The following is a 6,000-nucleotide window of genomic DNA, read 5'->3' on the forward strand; positions in this document are numbered from 1 at the left end:
AGGCCTCAATGTTTCAGGCCTGGTCTCAGGAAGAGAAATGGCAAGTCTTCCCTCAGGAAGAAGGCACAAAGAAGAGAAAATCCAGCTGCCTGATCTACAATCAGACCCCATATATCAAAAGGGGACCCTAAAGCCTCAGAGGGCTTCACCCTGGAAGTTTGAGGCCTCTGAATCTCCCACCCAGAACTCAGGCCCCCCCAGGCTTCATAAAAGAAATTTTGTGCCTTACATTTCCTTTTCTAACTCATTTTTACAGATGAGGAAACTGAGGCAAATAGGATTAAATGGCTTGCCCAAGGCCAGATTTGAACTCAGGCAGATGGGTCTTCTTGACTCCAGGCTTGGCACTCTGAAGGGGTTATGCCTGCCTACTGTCATCACTATCACAACACACACACCTACTCTGGGCCCCAGCCAAGGATATTTGTCTCACAAACACACCATTAGTCTTCCCGTCCTGCATCACAAACAGTGAAGCATTCTACACTTTCTTCTTCCAGAAAATCTATTGCTTCCTAAATCTCCAAAGAATACCTGACGCTGCTGAAATGGTCTCCCTCATCACTCTGCCCTCCCCCAGTTCTTTAGCACCTCCATCAACATTTCCAGTGTGATAAGATGGACAAGCACATTATTTCTCCCCCTGAAACCACCTCCTCCTCCTCCCTTCCTCATTAATGTTGAGTCCTTCAGGCTCACAATCGAGGGATCATCCTGGGTTCTTCTCTCTCAGCTCCCTTATCCAAGCTGTTGCCAAGGTTTATCATTTCACCTGTGCAACATCTCTCAAATAAGTCTCTTTCTCTACTCCCATAGCCACCACTCAGGTGCAGGCTCTCATCACCTCACACCTTTATTTTATTTTAAACCCTTACCTTCTGTCTTAAAATCAATACAAGATATTGGTTCTAAGGCAGAAGACTGGTAAGGGTTAGGCAATGGGGGTTAAGTGACTTGCCCAGGGTCACACAACTAGGAAATGTCTGAGACCAGATTTGAACCCAGAACCCCACCCCGTCTCTTAAGTCTAGCTCTCAAACCACTGAGCCACCTAGCTGCCTTAAATACACTTAATAAACTCTAGCTCCCCATTGCTTCCAAAAGCAAATATAAAATGCTCCGTTTGGCATCCAGAGCTTTTCATAACGTAGTCCATCCTACCTTTCTAGTCTCTTACCCCTTACTCCCTGACACTCTTTGATTCAATGACTGATCCTGGCCGATCCATAAACCAGACACTCCCATCTCCGGGCTCTGGGTGTTCAGTCTCACTGTTCCCCATATCTGCAATGCTCTCCATCCTCTGCTCCAACTACTGACATCCCTGGCTTCCTTCAAGTGCCAGCTAAAAATCCTACCTTCAGCACATGAAAAAAATGTTCGAAATCTCTCATAATTAGAGAAATGCAAATGAAAATAATGCTGAGGTACCACCTAGCAGATTGGCCAATACGACTGTAAGGGAAAGTGACAAATGTTGGAGGGGTTATGGCACTGATGCTGTGCTGGTGGAGTTGTGAATTAACCCAGTCATTCTGAAAAGCAATTTGGAACAATGCCCAAAGGACAATAAAAGACTGTCTGCCCTTTGATCCAGCCATAGCACTGCTGGGTTTGTACCCCAAAGAGATAATAAGGAAAAAGACTTGTACAAGAATATTCATAGCTGCGCTCTTTGTGGTGGCCAAAATTTGGAAAATGAAGGGATGCCCTTCAATTGGAGAATGGCTGAACAAATTGTGGTACATGTTGGTGATGGAATACTATTGTGCTCAAAGGAATAACGAACTGGAGGAATTCCATAGAGACTGGAATGACCTCCAGGAAGTGATGTAGAGTGAGAGGAGCAGAACCAGGAGAACATGTACACAGAAAGTGAAACATTGTGGAACCATCTAATGTAATGGACTTTGCTACTAGTAGCAATGCAACAAGCCAGGACCCTCCTGAAGAACTTGTGGGAAAGAATGCTAACTACATTGAGAGAAAGAATGATGGGAGTAGAAATGCAAAAGAAAAAACACATGACCTCACTTATCACATGTATGGCTATGTGATTTGGGGTTTAGGCTTTAAAAGATTGCTCTAAAGCAAAAATGAATAACATGGAAATGGGTATCAAGCAATAACATTTGTACAATGTAGTAGAATCGCTTGTTGGCTCTGGGAGGGGGAGGGAAGTGGAGAGGAAAAGAAAATTAATCATGTAACATGGGAAAATACTTAAAAATTAAAAAATAAAGAAAAAGAAAAATCCTACCTTCTAAAGGACATCCCCTTCTTAATTCCAGTGCCTCTCCTAGAGTCTTACTTATCCTGAATTAATCCTGTCCATAGTTTGCTTTGTATATATTTGTTTGCATGTTATCTCTCCCATTAGATGGTAAGCTTCTTGAGGACAGGGAATGTCACTGGCCTCTTTTTGTATTTCTAGTATTTAGCACAGTGTCTGGGCAATTAGGTGACTCAGTGGGTAAAGTGTCAACTTTGGAGTCAGGAAGACCCATCTTCTTGAGTTCAAATCTGGCCTCCATTGTGTGACCCTGGTCAAGACACCTCCATTTCTTCATCTGTAAAATGAGCTGGAGAAGGAAATGACAAACCACTCCAGTGTCTCTGCCAAGAAAACCCACAGAGTTGGAAACAACTGAACAACAAAATGGTGCATAATAGGTGCTTACTATATGTTTGTTGTTGATTGATTTTCATACTCACATGCCCAGGCTCTGGGTCCATCCCAACCCACTCCTCCTTGGGTTCAGAACTACCCTTATTTAGACATCTAACATTTGCCAAGGCTTTGTCATCACTGCCCCCACCATTGGCACCACTCCATGACGATCCAGAGTACACTCAATATTGCTGGAGAGATAGATGGGATGAGGGCTTTGATCTCTGCCGTCTTCTTTACTTTCCCCTTTCCTAAATGGAACAGAGAAATCCCAGACCCTCTGTGAAGACACTCATGACATTGGGGATCTTTGGCCCAAACACATCCTCAGATTGTCTGTGGAGCCTCAGCCAAAGGACCTCCAGAAATACATACACTGACTCATCCTTTCTCCATTTCCAGTCTTGTCACTCTTGTGTTTTTCTCATCCATCCCACAGACAACATTAACTCTCCCTCCACACAAACCCCTCTGCTGGAGGCTACTGACTCTCGCTGGCCAAATCTCAATCAGCAGATTTATACTGAATACCTTCTTTGGAAAAGCTGGGATCAGCAAGTCAGAGTGCATGCTAAGACATCAGGCTGTTCCTGGGCAGATCAGTGAGATACCATTTGAAAGGGCTTCAACAGTTCCTGGCACATAGTAGGCCCCTACTAAATGCTTATTCCTTTCCCTTCCTATCTCCTTCCTCTAGACAATGGGGAGTCATTGAAGATTCCCAGGTCCTCTTGGAAGGATGTCAGAGAGGTAGAAGTTTCCTCTTGGCCTCAGTCACCCTGTTCAGCACTAAGAGGGGGAGGATTGGAGAACAATTCCAGAGCCTACTATTCACCAACACCTGTCAGAACCAGAGGTAAATATTTGCTGGAGGCTGTTTAGATAGAGAGGAGGAAATTAAGAGCAGGAAATTACAGGGTCATCCCCCTTGGGAGAAGTTCCTGCTTTCTGTAGGATTCTGACACCCTGAGGCTAGAGCTGGCAGAGGGCCTGGAGGCTGAAGGACTATGAGTAAGACCAGAGGAGGAAGAGAAGACTGGAGTCCAGAGAGGGAGAAACAGGTTCTCATGTTGCTCCTTCATGCCCTTGGCCCTGAATTTTCTAATCATAAACTCCCAGAATTAAAAAGGCTCTTAGAGATCATTGAGTCTAATTCCTTCATTTGACAGATGAGGAAACTGAGGTCCAGCAAGGGCAAGGACTTAACCCAAATTCACAAATGAAGTCAGCATCTAGTATGGGGCTAGAATCCTAGTCTTTTTTTTTTAAAACCCTTACCTTTCATCTTCGAATCAATACTACGTATTGGTTCTAAGGCAGAAGAGTGGTAAGGATTAGTCAATGGGAGTTAAGTGACTTGTCCAGGGTCACATAACTAGGAAGTGTCTGAGACTAGGTTTGAACCCAGGACCTCCAGTCTCTGGGCCTGGCTCTCTAACCACTGAGCTACCTAGATGCCCTCTAGAACCATAGTCTTGTCACTCTCTCATAACCCTTCCTCTCCACCATGGTATATGTCAGAGAGGGAGGAGAGAGTCACAGAGATTTGGGAGAAGAAAAAGATAGAACCCAAGAAGAAAGGGGAGAGAGTAAGAGAAGGAACTGTGGAGAGTGGGGGAAATGAAAGAGGGAATGGACTAAGGATAGAAAGAAGGGAGAAATAAAAGATACAGTGGGAGAAGGATGGAAGAAGAGAGGCATTAAAAGGCACTAGAAAACTGTAGAGAGGAATGTTGTCCCAAATTGTTCTCCTTGTCCGCTCCTCACTTCCTCACTACAACCCTGATCTCCCTTTGTAGAAATCTAGTCAAGACCCCACCCAGGCCTTCCCACAAAATGGTGACCTAGAATTATCCCTATGACAAGGGAGCAATGGGCACCTTATCCAGCCACTCCCAACAAGCTCAACGATAGGACATGGGATTAGGGCTTCTCTCCTTTGTATCCTTCTGGTGATTTCTGAACTTGAAGATCCCATATATCTTTTGGTGTACATCATTGTGTAGGAGTAGGAAAAGGCCCATGGAGCGGACTATCCTTCCTCCTTCAAGGTGGTAATAAGAGTTGGTATATATGTAGCACATTCATGATTCACAAAATATTCTCTGTGACTCGTGTTATCTGTTCCTCACAACAAATCTATGAAATAAGAACTAGACACCTGGAGCCAGGGGTCCCCTCTTTCACACATGAAGCCCAAGAAAAGTTACTTCAAATTCAAGACGTTCTGTAGGTCAAACTCTTCTCAAAACCATGGCTCAGAAGGACCCACCAATGTGTTTCTTTCCAAGCCAGGTGGGACACATTAGCTTAAATGAGGGATGCTTAATCAAACAACATGGCAGATAAAATGACATGGGAAATGATTCCCTCCCCCTATACATATAGGGTACAAGCTCCCACAAGTTTCAGCCCTTCACAAGAGGATGATCAGGGACAACAAATACAGAGCACATATGTTAAAACCAGGAATGTATATTAAAAGGAATGTGCAGCTAGGGAGCCACAGGGCCAGGAATCAGGAAGATCTAAGGTCAAATTCAACCTCAGAAAATTGCTACCTGTATGACCTTGGACAAGTCAGCCTCTGTCTGCCTCATTTTCCTCAACTGTAAAGTGAGAATAATAATAGCACCTTCTTCCTGGGGTGTTATGAGGCTCAAATGAGATAATAATTGTAAAGCACTTAGCAATAGATTCTATATAAAGCTAGTTTCTGTTATTGTTCTTGTCATTATTACATGACAGGAATAGAGTCTATATAAAGCTAATTTCTGTGATTGTTATTATTATTATTACATGACAGGAATCCATTTGGTTAGTGCATAAATAAAGGCATACATGTTGAAAATGCATACACACACACTCACACATACAGAGCTAGGTAGGGCAGTGGATAAAGTACTGAGCCTAGAGTCAGGAAGACCTGAGTTCAAATCCTCAGATACTTCCTAGTTAGGTGACCCTGAGCAAGTCAATTAACCTCCATTCCCTAAACTTTACCACTCTTCTCCTAAGATTACCTTCAACTAAGATTGAAGGTAAAGGTTAAAAAAAAAAGACTAGAGTTCTAATCCCATACTAGATTTTGACCCCATGTGTGAATTTGGGCTATATGCCTCAGTTTCCTCATGTGTAAAAATGAGTTAGGTATAAGATAGTCAATGTTTCTTTTAAGAAGCCTAGGGTCAACTAACTTGGGGGCTAAAGTCTGGATAAGGGATAAGAAGTCAAGATCTCATCTGTAAAATGAGCTAAATAAGGAAATGGCAAACAGCTCTAGTATTTTTGCCAGAGGGATATGATTGGAGATGTAGACTCTAAGCAAT

This window comes from Monodelphis domestica, chromosome 3 (assembly GCF_027887165.1).
Source record: "Monodelphis domestica isolate mMonDom1 chromosome 3, mMonDom1.pri, whole genome shotgun sequence".
In the NCBI taxonomy this organism is placed as follows: domain Eukaryota; kingdom Metazoa; phylum Chordata; class Mammalia; order Didelphimorphia; family Didelphidae; genus Monodelphis; species Monodelphis domestica.